General features: G+C 45.5%; 1 protein-coding gene across 4 annotated transcripts in view; it reads left to right on the forward strand.

Annotated features, from left to right (window-relative positions):
• The window catches only part of stxbp6 (syntaxin binding protein 6 (amisyn)), a 372,616-nt gene that overhangs the window by 348,844 nt on the left and 7,223 nt on the right, over positions 1–16,549 (forward strand). Inside the window, exon 7 of one of the 4 annotated variants that reach the window (XR_015080283.1) lies at positions 198–267. The exons of the other annotated variants lie outside the window; for them this stretch is intronic. The gene's annotated coding sequence lies outside the window, so the exon portion shown is untranslated. The remainder of the gene's footprint in view (positions 1–197; positions 268–16,549) is intronic. 4 annotated transcript variants of the gene reach the window in all.

Genomic DNA, 16,549 nt, shown 5'->3' on the forward strand with positions numbered 1-16,549 from the left:
CTCGCATCACAATCATTTTTTAGACATTTGTGACAAGAAATCGTTTTTCCTGTTGAGCCACAAGGTCCTGAAATGTACATGAGTTTTGTTGTGTAGCAACTTGTGTGCAGCACAGAATGCTGTACGCTATACTGAATCATCTTGGTATTATTTATGGATGCACACTAGAGATGTAAACTTCTTGTTCCATCTTCAAGCAATATGTTCAGTAAAATAGAAGAGGAAAACAATCTGAAATAAGAACAGAAAATGCTGGAAAAACACCGGGTAAGTCAGCATCTGTAAAGAGAAAAGACTGGTTGTTGATGTTTTGGGTGTGCTCCCCTTTCATGTTTCGGTTTCAGCTGTGAGAAGGAGGCATTCTTACACCATTTCACACTAACTGAGTATAATTGTAACCAGTACAAAACCACTTAGTTGTTCAGTGAAACCTGTTTTAACCTAGCGCTGAGTTGAGTAGAATGTCACCTCAGAGCTCTGTGCACGTATCCAAATTCCCATACACAGAGCTCAGTTTGCCCCATTTTAGACCAGTGAAGAGCTGATAATAGAACGGTCTGAGTTTTCAATTTCACTGCCTCTCAAGCTCCGTACTTTGCAATGTAATGAGTGTAAGCTGGGGTTACCATAAAGGGAGTGATGATTGTTGATCTGTTGACAGGATCCGAGGGAACCGTGGCGGGTGGAGCAAGCAGGACGAGAAGGATGTTGACTATACTCGCCCCCGGCGGGTGCATTGAGTGGGAAGGTCGGTGAGAGAGGAGGGTGGAGCAGATAGGGCTGTCGCTCGGAAGGAGGCAGTGACGACTGCTTTAATGGGTCCTTTGGAAAATGTTGAACGGCACAGAGGGCTGCTATGAGCTTATCCAAGGGCGATTAAAACATGGAATGGCAACAGGCAAATAGGCAAGGGAGGGGGGGTGGGCGGGTGGGGGGAAAGTATTTGAGAAGAGAGAAATGAAAGGTGGCATTACTGGGTGACGGGAAGGGGAGGAGACAGGAGAGAATAGACCAAGAATAAAGAAAAGGGGAGCTATAAGTAATAAATTCATGTTTCCGTTCATTTGCATGTATCTCACTTTGCTGATGGTAACAGATCTTGCGCCAGCCTAGCTGAGTGGTGCAGAGGAAGAGTGCTGGATCCATAACCCAGAGGTCGATGATTCAAAACCATTTTCTGATACCTGGATGTTGAAGCTTGGTTGCCTGTAAAAAATTTAATCAAAAACAGCAAATCTTGTTCAGTTTTTGGATTTGTCAACCAATGAGGAAACAATGCCAAGACCTCCATTTCCAAACTTCCAGGCCTCACAGGATCAAATAAGAAATCCAAAAGCAAAATACTGCAGATGCTGGAAATCGGAAATAAAAACAAAATGTTGGAAATACACAACAGGTCAGGCAGTATCTGTGGAGTGAGTAACAGAGTTAACGTTTCAGGTTGATGACCTTTCATCAGAACTGGAATCAGAACTTCAAATAAGAAATCATTGCAATAGGAGTGAGGTGACTGGGCTTCGAGAGCCCCATGTGTCCCACAGGCTGTGACTTGTGAACTCCCCAATTTAAAGCATTAGATTGGGCAGGACTGGGATAACACTAGAACAATTCAGAGGCATTGACGATATATCAAACCAATTAGCCGAAGTTGGCAGCCAACTTAACAGAATGAAAAATAGTGTGATTCAAGGGATGTTCCCTCTGTTTTTACAGCAGAACAAAGCCAACGGCAAAGTGTTTCAACAGGATAAGTGCACCTGACTGATGACTAACAACGTGCAATATTTCTAACTTGAAGTTAAAGCACAACCCAGCAGAACAATTAAGAAGCGGTATTGCGGTCCAGAGCAATATCTGTCTTAAGTATAATAAAAAGGAGGTTGAAAAATGCAGCATTTAAAGCCTGCATTCTCACCCCTGTAATCAAAATACTAGAATATATGGATTCTGAACAACAGTTGACTCTTGAGACAGCGGTTTACGATTAGATGCTACTGAAGAATGAAGGGGAAATCAAGGGGCCTCTGCTGCTCTTTGTCCTAGTTGGTCTAAAATCCTAGTGAGTGATGTGTTGTTTGTGACGGGTCTCACTGAATGTCCCCAAGCATGACGTTTTCTGCAGTGATTCTTAATTTCATCAGTCAGAGCCTGAAAACCCCCAGTATTGCTGCCCCGGTTCCTGCTGTATTTGTTCATTTTAAATCTCTGAGCATTGAACTTCTTTACAAAAAAAAGTTACTGTGGAGTCACACATGTCTCTTTTGGGGACTTTTTCACTATATATAAGGCTTTATTATGCCATTTGAATGTAATAAAACTGGATGTGTAAAGTCCTAACCATATAAACAAGAAGCAACAAACTGCAGTCACTGGAAATCTGAAGCAAAAACAGATAATGTTAGAAACACTCAGCAGGTCAGTCAGCAGCTGTGGGTAGGGATGGGGCGGGGGGGCAGGATGTGGACAATGTACTTGAGAAGAGAGAAATTAAAGGTGGCACAACTGGTGACATCAGAATGTTTTGGGAGATTTCGAAGGTGAGCCGGGGTACAACGTGTAAAGAAGTAAAAAGTAATCGAAGTGGGACATCACCAGAAAGCAGGTAAGTGATTGGTTGGTGAGTATTTCTCTCTCGCTTTTTTCCAAACTTAATTTTTGTGGTTGTAGTTTTTAAGATCTCTGTTGTGTAGCGGGGAGTGCTAGTACACGAGGGCCCTTGAGTATATCATTTAATTGCAGTGTAATTGGTGGTATTGATTTGATTTAATTTAAATTAATTAAAGGGTAAGTCATGGCAGCACAGCTCAGCCCCGTGGCATGCTCCTCCTGCACTATGTGGGAAATCAGGGACACTTCCTGTATCCCTGACAACCATGTGTGCGGGAAGTGTATCCAGCTGCAGCTATTGGCAGACCGCATCGCATTGCGGCGCTGGAGCTGCAAATGGATACATACTGGAGCATTTGCGATGCTGAGGATGTCGTGGATAGCACGTTTAGGGAATTGGTCACGCCACAGGTAAAGGCTGCACAGGCAGGAAGGGATTGGGTGACCACCAGGCAGAGTAGCAGGCGCAGGCAGGTAGTGCAGGGGTCCCCTGTGGCCATCCCCCCCCCCCCTCAAACAGATATACCACTTTGGATATTGTTGGGGGGAGATGGCTTATTGGGGAAAGGCAGCAGCAGCCAACTTCCTGGCACCATGGGTGGTCCTGCTGCACAGGACGGGAGGAAAAAGAGCGGGAGAGCTATAGTGATAGGGGATTCTATTGTAAGGGGAATAGATGGACGTTTCTGCGGCCACAAACGAGACTCCAGGATGGTAAGTTGCCTCCCTGCTGCAAGGGTCAAGGATGTCTCGGAGCGGCTGCAGGGCATTCTGGAGGGGGAGGGTGAACAGCCAGATGTCGTGGTGCATATAGGTACCAACGATATAGGTAAAAAATGGGATGAGGTCCTAAAAGCTGAATATAGGGAGTTAGGAGGTAAATTTAAAAAACAGGACCTCAAAGGTCGTAATCTCAGGATTGCTACCAGTGCCACATGCTAGTCAGAGTAGAAATAGAAGGATATTTCAGATGAATACGTGGCTAGAGGAATGGTGCAAGGGGGAGAGATTTAAATTCCTGAGACATTAGAACTGGTTCTGGGGGAGGTGGGACCAGTACAAACTGGACGGTTTGCACCTGGGCAGGACTGGGACCGATGTCCTTGGTGGAGTGTTTGCTAGTGCTGTTGGTGAGGGTTTAAACTAAAATGGCAGGGGGTTGGGAACGTGCAGGGAGACAGAGGAAAGGGAAGCAAGGATAGAAGCAAAAGACAGGAAGGAGAAAAGCAAAAGTGGAAGGCAGAGAAATCAAGGGTGTAAATCAAACAGGACCACAGTAAATAATTCTAAAAGGGCTAAGAGTGTTAAGAAAACAAGCCTGAAGGCTTTGTGTCTTAATGCGAGGAGCATTTGTAATAAGGTGGATGAATTAGCTGCGCAAATAGATGTAAACGGATATGAAAAAAATGGGATTACTGAGACTTGGCTCCAGGGTGACCAAGGCTGGGAATTCAACATCCAGGGGTATTCAATATTCAGGAAGGACAGGCAAAAAGGAAAAGGAGGTTGGGTAGCATTGCTGGTTAAAGAGGAGATTAACACAGTAGTAAGGAAGGATATTCGCTCTGATGATGTGGAATCTGTATGGGTAGAGCTGAGAAATACCATGGGGCAGAAAACGTTAGTGGGAGTTGTATACAGACCCCCAAACAGTAATGCTGAGGTTGGGGAATGGCATTAAATGGGAAATTAGAGATGCGTGCAAGAAGGGCACAGCAGTTATCATGGGTGACTTTACATATAGATTGGGCTAACCAAATTAGTAACAATACTGTGGAGGAGGAATTCCTGGAGTGTATACGGGATGGTTTCCTGAACCAATATGTTGAGGAACCAACTAGAGATCAGGCCATCTTAGACTGGGTATTATGCAATGAGAAAGGATTATATAGCAACCTTGTTGTGCGAGGCCCCTTGGGGAGGAGCGATCATAATATGATAGAATTCTTCATTAAGATGGAGAGTGAAGTAGTTGACTCAGAGACTAGGGTCCTGAATTTAAATAAAGGAAACTACGATGGTATGAGGCACGAGTTGGCTAGTGTGGATTGGGGAACGTTACTTAAAGGGTTGACGGTGGATAGGCAATGGCAAACATTTAAAGACCGCATGGATCGGGAGCAGTTTAGGATTCAGCAAAGGAGGACAAAAGGATTAATTAAGAGGGGGGAAATAGAGTATGAGCGTAAGCTTGCAGGGAACATAAAAACTGACTGTAAAAGCTTCTATAGATATGTGAAGAGAAAAAGATTGGTGAAGTCAAGCGTAGGTCTCCTGCCGTCAGAATCAGGGGAATTTATAATGGGGAACAAAGAAATGGCTGACCAATTAAATACATACTTTGATTCTGTCTTCACAAAACAGGACAGAAATAACCTCCCAGAGATGTCGGGGAACATAGGTTCTAATGAGAGGGAGGAACTGAATGAAATCAGTATTTGTACGGAAATGGTGTTAGGGAAATTGATGGGATTGAAGGCCGATAAATCCCCAGGGCCTGATAATCTACATCCTAGGGTACGTAAGGAAGTGACGCTAGAAATAGTAGATGCATTGCTGGTCATCTTCCAAAATTCTATAGACTCTGGAACAGTTCCCATGGTTTGGAAGATAGCTAATGTAACCCCACTATTTAAAAAAGGTGGTAGAGAGAAAATGGGGAATTAGAGACCGGTAAGCCTGACATTGGTAGTGGGGAAAATGCTAGAGTCCATTATAAAAGAAGTAATAGCAGAGCACTTGGAAAACAGTGACAGGATTGGATAAAGTCAACATGGATTTACAAAATGTAAATCATGCTTGACTAATCTACTGGAATTTTTTGAGGATGTAACTGGTAGAATAGATAAGGGAGAACCAGTGGATGTGGTGTATTTGGACTTTCAGAAGGCTTTTGATAAGCTCCTGCAAAGGATATTAGTGTGCAAAGTTGTAGCACATGTGATTGGGGTAAGGTACTGACTTGGATAGAGAACTGGTTGGCAGACAGGAAGCAAAGAGTTGGAATAAACGGGTCTTTTTCCGAGTGGCAGGCAGTGACTAGTGGGGTACCGCAGGGATCGGTGCTAGGACCCCAGCTATTCACACTATATATTAATTATCTAGACGAGGGAACTAGATGTAATATCTCCAAGTTTGCAGACGACACAAAGCTGGGTGGGCGAGTGTGCTGTGACGAGGATGCAGAGAAACTCCAGTACGATTTGGACAGGTTGGGTGATTGGGCAGATGCATGGCAGATGCAGTATAATGTGGATAAATGCGAGGTTATCCACTTTGGTGGCAAAAACAGGAAGGCAGATTATTACCTAAACGGCAATAGATTGGGAGAAGGGGAATTGCAGCGAGACCTGGGTGTCCTTGTGCACCAGTCGCTGAAGGTAAGCATGCAGGTGCAGCAGGCGGTTAAGAAGGCAAATGGTATGCTGGCCTTCATAGCGAGAGGACTCAAGTACAGGAGCAAGGATGTCTTGCTGCAGTTGTACAAGGCCTTGGTGAGACCACACCTTGATTGTGTGCAGTTTTGGTTGCCTTATCTGAGGAAGGATTGTTCTTGCCATGGAGGGAGTGCAGCGAAGATTCACCAGACTGATACCTGGGATGGCAGGAATGACGTATGAAGAGAGATTGGGTCGATTAGGCTTATATTCGCTAGAGTTTAGAAGAATGAGAGGGGATCTCATTGAAACTTATAAAATTTTAACAGGACTAGACAGACTAGATGCAGGAAGGATGTTCCCGATGGCAGGGGAGTCCAGAACCAGAGGTCACAGTCTAAGGATAAGGGGTAAGCCATTTAAGACTGAGATGAGGAGGAATTTCTTCACCCAGAGAGTGGTGAACCTGTGGAATTCTCTACTACAGAAGGCAGTTGAGGCCAATTCATTAAATATATTCAAGAAGGAGTTAGATATATTTCTTAAGGCTCAAGGGATATGGGGAGAAAGCAGTGGCAGGGTACTGAATTTGGAAGATCAGCCATGATCTCATTAAATGACCAAACAGGCTCGAGGGGCCGAATGGCCTATTCCTGCTCCTATCTTCTATGTTTCTATGTTTAGAGTAATTAAAGCAGAGAGAAAAATCTTCACAATTAACTTTATTAGCTTTTTTATATACACAAACTGCAAGTTTTAAACATCTCTGCTCTTTTGATGTTAAGCAAATATACATTATGATAATACAGTACCATGAATATTGGGGACAAACTGACCGACTATAGTCGCAGAATCCATGGCTTTGTATCTTTTCCAATTACGTTATGGCCCTTTAGGATCTGTAAGTCCCACAGTGCAGCCTCTTCGTTCTGCATGATGTCATATTCCAGGGATGCTGTGATCAATGTTGAGTAAATTTTACGGGATGGAGCAGGCATCAGGCTCGCTGTTCCCAGCATTTGCTGAGAGCAAGACACCCTATAAGTGCCCCAAACTAAAATTTTCAATTAAATGAATATATAAGTAGCACTATATAATTGCCAGAATCAAATTTGTCCAGTACTGAAACAGATGCACCAAAATAAGTACATGTATAACAGAATTTGAAAACTGACCATGCAACACAAACTTGGGCTGTTCTGGACCAATGAACATTTTATGTGTGCAGATAGCACCCTCTGGTGGTGGTTATTGTGTTAACAGTTTGTATGCTGGAAAGGTCATCTGACCTTTCTTCCTGTGTGAGGTCATTTGATCTTTGTTCCTTTCTTCCTGTTGACCCCAGGAAGCAGTTTTGCTAGGAAGAACCTGACTTGAGTAATGGAGAATCTGCCATGAGAGGTTCCATTCACAATCCAATGTAATCTGATTTCATATGTTAGGCCAAGCGCAATATCTTTTCACAAATTTGTTCAAGTAAAGCTTCAAAACAGCAACCGGCTTCAGAAGAATTATTTTTGAATAAGTGTTTAACTTGCTGGATAACTAGATAGGAGCACGTCTAGCGCGGCCAGTACACGGGCAGTTAGCAACTATATACTCTATTTGTAACTATAACCCCTCAACTCATCTTGGTGAATCTGTACTGCAACTTTCCATTGTGTTTACAGCCTTCCTTTAATGGGTCGCCCAAAACTAATTGCATACAATAGTCCAACTGTGGCCTATCTTAAGGTCTTGCAGAGAAGATCAATGTTACTGTAGCAGTTCGTGTAGATCGCCACTAAATAAGAGAGTTTGACTTCGACGAACTATAAATAAGTTGTTTATTTACAGGAACAGGCTAATTACAGCAGGTAAGATGGCTGACTGTAGGAGCACCGTGGTGTAGGTCTTGTCCCAGCGGGAAATCCACGAGGACTGAGTTCGCAGTCCTGTGGGGAGCGTGATGACGTCATTGCGCTTGTGTTGTGACGTCATCACGTTGTTTGCGTTTCCCGCGCTTAGGGCGTCACGTGATTTGCGTCGCTGACCGTTGAGGCCGAAGTCGGGAGGCCGGGCTGTGCCGGTGCTTGCCGCGGGAGCGGAAGATCGCATCGCTCCCGTCGGCTGGCCGTTGAGGCCGAAGATGCTAGGCCGGGCTGTGCCGGCGCACGCACATCACGTTGTACGTGACGTGACGTCCGCGCGCTAGGGCACGTCTTAAAGGGGCAACGGCCCCAAAAGGTAAGTTAAACATACAGTAAGGTAAGAAAGGGAATTATGTGTCTCAATGTAAGGGACAACCAGTGGTACCGCCACATAGGCCCCCCCAGAATTCGCTTTAACGAAAGTCCAAGGATGAGATGGTCTGACGAGCTGGTGGTCACGGCGGTCATGATGTCTCGACTTGGTAGGCGAGGTATGAAGATGCTGCTCGTGAGCGGATCCTTACGCGTGTCATGGCGAATAAAACGTATCCGTCAGGCGAAGGACCGTGGCGACGTGTGAAACAGCAGGCCTTGTCAGAGTGACGGGCAGGTTGGGCGGACGCGGGCAATGTCTCTGTTGATGTTGAAACAAGTCCTTGTTCCGACGAAATCTGCAGGAACGCCAACGGGCGATCCAGGAGGACTTGACTGGTGAGGTCGGTGCACTCGCCGACAGGTGAGCGAAACCTTCGGGAGGCTGGAACGCACGGAACGGTGCGTGCCATAGTGCTACGACGATAACACAACGGAGGGTGAAGAGTTGCTGCGTTGATCAGTGATCGGTGAGGCCAGCAACTTTCACGTGGCTGATCGCGGCCGCAGGATGCCCGTTGGACCCGTCCTCTGTGTGCAGCTTCAGTAGACGTTTGCGTTTGTTAAAGGGAAAACTGGAGAAAGGGCGGCAACGGTCCAGGTTGTTGTTGCTTTCAGGAGGGGTAACTCTGCCTGAAGGGCGTCAACACTTGTAACAGTTGTAGATTTAGGAGAAAACAGCCGGGAGGGCGGCACGCTTTTTGTTCACGCCGAATCGTGTAGTAGGTAACATAACCAGCAGGCTGAAGGGCTGGTGCGTCGTCGGCGGGTAAAGAGTCGTCAGTGTTCACGAGGGATGGGTTCTCGTGGTTCGCGAGGGATGGGTCCTCGTGCGCAAGGAGTGCGTCCTCGTGTTTTGCGAGGGGGAGTCCTCGTGGCATCCCCGCGGGGCGCGCTCCGATCTTGTGGGCCCGAACATGCTGTACCCCGCGCTTGGAGAGATGTATACTTGCTGTTGCTTTGGACGTAGAGGCGGACGATCCGTGTGGCGGTAGAAGAGTCGAATATGGAGACCATGAGCACGTGCGTGGTCTGTGCCGCATTAATGTTCTCGGCGAACGGGGCTTCTACCTGCACAAAGCATGAGGGAGACCGTGGCTCCCTGGATTGCGGTAGCGACAGCAGAACGGCTGATGCTTCCATAGCGTGCTTCGTTTGTGAAAGACGTTCACAAACCCACCAATTGTAGCGCTGGTGGATGACGGTTGCCGTTGGTCGTGCTCTACCTCTGTGAAATCGTTCGTGAAAAACGGGCTCACCACCAAGCTGCGCTTCCATTGCAAATACGTACACAAAGACGGGGTCGCTTTTGGTGGAATCGGTGTTAGGCGGTTGCTGTTCCGTGGTTGTTCGTCGGTTGCTGTTCCGTGGTTGTTCGTCGGTTGTGCGTTGGTTGTCTTGAGTGAAGACGAGGTTCAGGCGCGCATTGCTACCGTGAAAATCGTTCACGGATACGGGTTCACCAATTGTAGCGTTGGAATCGATGAGCTCCCGTACTCCCGTCGTGGGGTCACCAATGTAGCGGTTCGTGTAGATCGCCACTAAATAAGAGAGTTTGACTTCGACGAACTATAAATAAGTTGTTTATTTACAGGAACAGGCTAATTACAGCAGGTAAGATGGCTGACTGACTGTAGGAGCACCGTGGTGTAGGTCTTGTCCCAGCGGGGACTCCACGAGGACTGAGTTCGCAGTCCTGTGGGGAGCGTGATGACGTCATCGCGTTTGTGTTGTGACGTCATCACGTTCGCGTTTCCCATGCTTAGGGCGTCACGTGATGCGCGTCGTTGCGTCGCTGGCCGTTGAGGCCGAAGTCGGGAGTCCGGGCTCTGCCGGTGCTTGCCGCGGGAGCGAAAGATCGCGTTGCTCCCGTCGCTCCCGTCGGCTGGCCGTTGAGGCTGAAGACGCTAGGCCGGGCTGTGCCGGCGCACGGACATCACGTTGTACGTGACGTGACGTCAGCGCGCTAGGGCGCGTCTTAAAGGGGCAATGGCCCCAACAGGTAAGTTAAAAGGGAAACGGCCCCAAAAGGTAAGTTAAACATACAGTAAGGTAAGTTAAAGGGAATTATGTGTCTCAATGTAAGGGACAACCAGTGGTACCACCACATTACCTCCTTTATTTTGTAATCTATGCCTCTAGATACTAGAACGTTTCTCCAGTCTTTCCTCATAACTCAGTTCCCAGTTTGCACGCGATCATCAGTCCACTTAATGAAATGCTCGGGTGATTGAAAGAGGGCAGACCCTTGTATGTTTATTTGTTTGAATTTTGTTTGCAAATTTAAAAGCATCCTTTGACCTTTTAAGAAGATTTTCCTCATGAATGAATTTCAGAGACGTGTTCACCACAGCAAATGAAATTAAATTCATGAGACTTCCTAATGATGTGTTTTGTAGTAAATCATGGCATTATAGCTCCACAAGGCCCATTTAGACATTATATGGATTACACACTATGTAAACAGGCACTAGCACATGCCCAATGGCAGAATGATGTGCCATTTTTACTAGTCATACATCATGTAACGACTATACCAGTCTCGGATGCTAGACAAAGATATAGTAATTTCTTCATCAGCACGGCTTTTCCTAGTCTTAGAAATTGGATCCCCTGAGGGGGCAGGTGGGAGTATACACCTTACTTTGTTTACACCGTGTATGTTGAGCAGTTGGCACTGAAATATACACAAACAGCTGGGTCAAAATCCTGGAACTCCCTGCTGAACAGCATTGTGGGAGCACCTTCGCCACACGGACTGCAGCGGTTCAAGAAGAAAGCCCACCACCACCTTCTCGGGCAACTAGGAATGGGCAATAAATGCTGGCCTTGCCAGCGATGCCCATATCCCGAGAATGAATTTTTTTAAAAGACAGGAGAAATTTGGCTGCTTTATTTGGGGCACCAAAGGTCAGAATTTGTATTCATGCTAAGTGCATAATTTAATTTGGCAATAAAGCAACTTGCATACTATTAACTAAGAGAAGCTGTATTCTGATGCTGTGTGCATTCAATGCATGTGACCATTTTTCATTTTGGCGTGAGTGGCACTTTAATGAGTGAGGTACATTGTGTAGTGTACACAATTCAGGCTTCCTCCGTGAAATCGGTCCTGCACTGAAATACGAGTCTTTGTCATGCTTTGCTGCACGTGATTTTTTTTTTAACTGAAGCTACGTTTATTGTTCAGCTGAGGTTAGAAACATTATCTGCAGCTTTGGAGAAATCACAATTATTGGTAATCAGCTTCACCAGCAGACAGGAGCTTGCCGTTTAGCCTGCTAGCTTAATGATTTCTGATCTGTTGCTAACGTCTAACCTGGGCCCTTGCAAATGAGCCTCACTGCAAGGGGTTAGGAGATATGAGTCCCAGGCTGATAAATAGCACTGACTTGGCTTACCAAAGTGAGGCTTCTCTTCCTATTTCAAGTTAGAAGGTAGTAAACCTTAAGAGTTTTTGTTTGCCTTGCAGTCAGTTTCAAGAAAACTTAATAGAACACAAACCATTAATAATTTGAATTTCTTCCTTTCACTTTTAACTCCGTGCTTTTGAAGTAGATGATGGTGTCACTGTGAGTTATGGAGTGATTTAATTCTGTTTGACAGGTACTCACTATGAATCATTTTTTTTGCTTCAGAATATATTTGTATTCCCATGAAATTAAATTGTTAATTGCACATCGCCCTTGAAAATTTCTCAACAACATAATTATTTCACAGCAGCAAAGCTAACTTATCAAAGTGTTGTGAAAAATTGATGTAGGCAGGGTTCCACAGGAGAAATATTTTGATAAAAAATGGCAAAATGCTCCTTGTTTTAAGGTCGAATTTAAATGAGTAAGTAAATGTCCTTAATTGAAATGCATACAATAGGTTTTCCAGTCTGGGCATATGGCTGTATGCGCTTAATGGGGAATTCGTTTCAAATCTTGGAAGTATTTACAATTGCAAATCTGATTGTGTCTTGTTAGTCATATTTAAAGTGTGCATTGGGTACATACAGGAACTTAAGGTCTCAGTCATGTTGGGGTAGCTTTTAGCGGAAAGTACCCAATCGGTTTTTCAGGGAGCATCTGTTACGGTTTTGAGTTAATTTTGAAGTGTTGTTTTGGCAATATAGAGCCCAGAGGAGTTGTAGCCGAATTAATTCAATTGGAATATATTTGGCCTGAGAGAGTTCTGTATTTTAAAGGGACCATTGGCAAACCTTTATTCTGTGTACACTAAACACTGATGTGGTGCTGCAGATCACTTCACAATAGACCACTACCATCGAGGGGGTTGAAAATGGCATATGGCCAAGATGGTGCTGTTTAACTATTGTTGAAAAGCTTTATAATAAGACAGAACACAGCTCATTTGCTGCTGAAATAAACCTTTTTTTAAATAATAAAAGCCAGAGAGACTGAATAAAAGCCTCGATAAAAGGAACCTTTGATAATGAAAGTCATTTAGCTGACCCCTGTGATTTCTTATTACTGAAGTTCAACTATAATTGCCACCAATTGTAATTTAATTTTTTGACCACCTCTACACCCACTTGTTTTTTTCTTTGTTTTACTTATCAAGGTGAAGGATGTCAATAACGGAACACTTTCCATTTTGCCAATGGGGCTTTTGGAGGCGGGACTCCCACTTGTCGGGTTTCAGTCCCGCCTCCAACAACTTCTGGCCAATCCCTGCTGTTTTGCCTTGATTGACCTTGTTAAGCCTGCCCAGCAGGCTTAGCAGGCCAATTAAGGGAAAGCCGGTTGCAGAGAACGTCAACGTATGACGTTTCATCTGTCAAAGATTTTTGACATAAATTGTCCTCTTTTGACAGCTCTGTAAAGCTATCAAACTGACATTCTCTGTAGTTTGATGAGGCCTTGAATTCAAGACCTCATCAAACATCTTTCTTTTGCAGAAATGAGATGGTTGTTGCATTGGAGAATGCAACGGCCATCTGTCCTCTCCCAACGCAGAGGACCAAGACTCTCCGCATACACACCGACTGAAACCTGCAGGAAGCAACAAAGGTAAGCACACTTTTACTAACACTTTGCACTTACCTCAGATACTCCTCTCCACACTTGCACCCATCACTTACCTTCACAGCACACTTTTGCACCCCGCAGACCCCCAACTCGCCTCGCTGACCTGGTGGGTTTCGGAGCCTTCGGGAAGCCGGCACTTGAGGGCAAAAAGGGGATAATCCTATTTTCTGCCTGTTAACAGGCAGTTAATTGGCTTTAATCCCTTTCCGCCTCCAAGGAGATGGGACCAGGTGCAGGACGACTACCCGCCTCCTGGGAAGATGGCATGGGGGCGGCTTGGGCACCCGCCCCCTAATTCTGCCATTTTCCCAGCAGTCCCGTCTTCCCCAGGGCTGGCAAGATCGCGCCCCCAGTGTCCGCATCAAGCAATCCCAGGTCAGGCACAACACAGCCAGCTGCAGAGTAAAGCTCCCTCTACTCTGCCACAATAATGTGCTTCAGTCCTCAACTCAGAAAAGCACCCCCTACTGTACCAGCATGGCACTTTTTCCATTTCCTGACCAATTGTCTTTAGGCCATGTCTGAATGACATTGCCAATTAGGATCAGTTTTGTGCTGTAGGCCTGTGCCTCCTCGGAACCAGATTAACTGTCCAAATTAATTTCACATTGGAACTTACAATAAAAATATAGAGGAGACCTATTGTTCCACAGACCTGACAGCCAGCTGGTAACGTGCTTAAGTGACCAATATTAATGTGTGAGCCTAGATGATATCAGGATGTACCACAGCTAAACCCAATCCTGTCGCTACCTGACAGCCATGCACCAGTATCTTAAACAGGAACTGGTAAGTCGATGGTGATCAGGAGATGGATCCCCTCTAGTGCCAGGTGCACGGAGTAGTACCCCTATTGCCTCCATGACTGAGATGCAGTTAACACAAATCAGTAATCATGCCTGGGACCTTTTAGTCTATATGACTCAGTTAGCATGCTTTCTTTACCAAACATATTAATGAGTTCACTCTTAATATAGTTATCACTTTTTCTAAAGTTAGCAACATTTGTCAACTCTCTTCTGCTGGAGATGTCATCATACTCCAGATTGTCAACAAATCATGTGTCCCAACAGCAGTCATTCTCCTGAGAGGTTGTTTTCTACCTCTCCACTAATGGCAAAGAAACAGCCAGCAATCCAGTGAGTTGGGTTGGGCCGGACCGGACCGGACCGACCTGAGTCCCCCTGTGACCAGTGCCCCAGTAGTGCTGTTAATGGAGGATCAGGGGCTAAGATGAGGGAAACAGTCATGGCGAGAGCAGATGGACAGGCGGAAGGCCCTGCCCTGCTGCCCTTTAGACAGTAGAGCAGCGTTTTCAGAATTTGTAGGTTTGTGTCTCTAACTTTGACCTGTGCCCTAGCTCATGAGAACATTTCTCGATGCTGTAAATAAGGCCTGTGGTATGTGCATCTTTCAGGTTTGTGACAGAGTCCATCTGGGGCTTTTTCCTTCCCTTCATACTTCTTTTCTGGGGTAGTCCAAAGCTAAATTAGTCTGAACTGAAAGAGCTAACCGTTCCCCTTATAATTCTGTATTTATTTTCCATCTCTTTAGATCTTCTCCCTCTTACCATCCATCATTCTCTGCCAAGACAGCTAGCTCCCAAGTGTCTTGTCAGTGTCACTCTTGAGCTGGTCCCTGGATAATGCATTGGTGTGCCTCACGTATTCATTCCCTCCTGCTGGGGAGTCCTCTCCCTTTGAGTGTGTGGATGGGACCACAAATTCAGTTAAGAATCACACCTAGAAAGCAGTTGTACTTAATCCATGATGTGGCACATTGATATGACAATGTACTGTGTAAGCTGCCCAATATGCTGCTATATTTTTCAAAAATGGTCTCTTTCACTTGACTGTATCAATGTATAATTATTGACTATCAATGTATAATTATTAACTTTTGAATTATCATTACATTCCATAAGGATGAGATTGAATGTTGCTCACATTTAGTTGTATGTTCTTAAACTTTTTTAAAAAATTCATTCATGGGATGTGAGCATCACCTGCGAGGCCAGTATTTATTGACCATCCCTAATGGCCCTTGAGAAGGTGGCGGTAAGCCTCCTTCTTGAACTGCTGCAGTCCGTGAGGTGAAGGTACTCCCACAGTGCTGTTAGGGAGGGAGTTCCGTGATTTTGACCCAGCGGCGATGAAGGATCGGCAAAATATTTCCAAGTCAGGATGGTGTGTGACTTGGAGGGGAACTTGCAGGGGTGGTGTTCCCATGCGCCTGCTGCCCGTGTCCTTCTAGCTGGTAGAGGTCGCAGGTTTGGGAGGTGCTGCCGAAGAAGCCTTGGCGAGTTGCTGCTTTGCATCTTGTAGATGGTGCGAGATACTATAATGACTTGAAACCTGAAACACACACAGCAGCCTCTGTCTAGTAAGAAGATAGAAAATTCGATGAACTGAAGTGGCCTCAACACAGGTTTCATTGACTTTGGCACCATTGATTTGGAATAGTTTTTTTTAGCAGCTGGAGCCCTGTAGATTCGTTAAGAATCACCTTACATAAGAAACCACTGCAGCTGGTTGAACTGAACGTATGGTCTGTTCCACCTTGCAGGTGTCTAATGTCTCATAGTCCCTCCCCGGGACACGGATTCCTGTGTTGTACAAAATGTTTCAGATACAGCTGGTTTCCTGTGATTTTACCTGCAAGGTGAATTTCTGTTCTCTGTTGTGCTGCGATAAGAGATGCTGCATGAAGGTCAGATACTTTCCCATAAGTAAGAGACTGAAATTCAAGGTGATATTTATTATTTATTGCTCCTGTGCACCACACACTACCTTTTTTTTCAATGCATCAGGGATATTATCACGTGGAGATGCAAAGGGGATGGCGAGAACATTAAAAAAAAAACATTGTTCCTTATTCTTTTGGCCTGTAGAAAGGACGGATGTTGGGGGTCTGCTGGTGATTGGGGAAGGGTGATGCGGGGTGGGGGAGGGGAGTTGGGAAAGGACGCTGCAGAGTGGGCTTGGAGAGGGAAGCTGTGGGGGCTTAGGGACAGAGACGGCACAGGGAGTGGCAGGTGGGGCAGGAATCTGCACAGGGCTCCTTGGCCAGGAGAGGAGAACATGGAGGTAGGAAAGACTGTAGATGAAGCAGCTGTTGGGGAGGGAGGCTGTGTGTTGGTGGAGAGAATAAGGGAGGTCACATCTGTGGAGGAGAAGGAAACTGTCTCAGATCAGCTACCTGAGGTCTTTTGGAAGAAGATAATAACAGAATTTGATTTGAATACTAA

Source organism: Somniosus microcephalus, chromosome 12, assembly GCF_052327205.1.
Source record: "Somniosus microcephalus isolate GS21.2 chromosome 12, FLI_Smic_1.0, whole genome shotgun sequence".
NCBI lineage: Eukaryota > Metazoa > Chordata > Chondrichthyes > Squaliformes > Somniosidae > Somniosus > Somniosus microcephalus.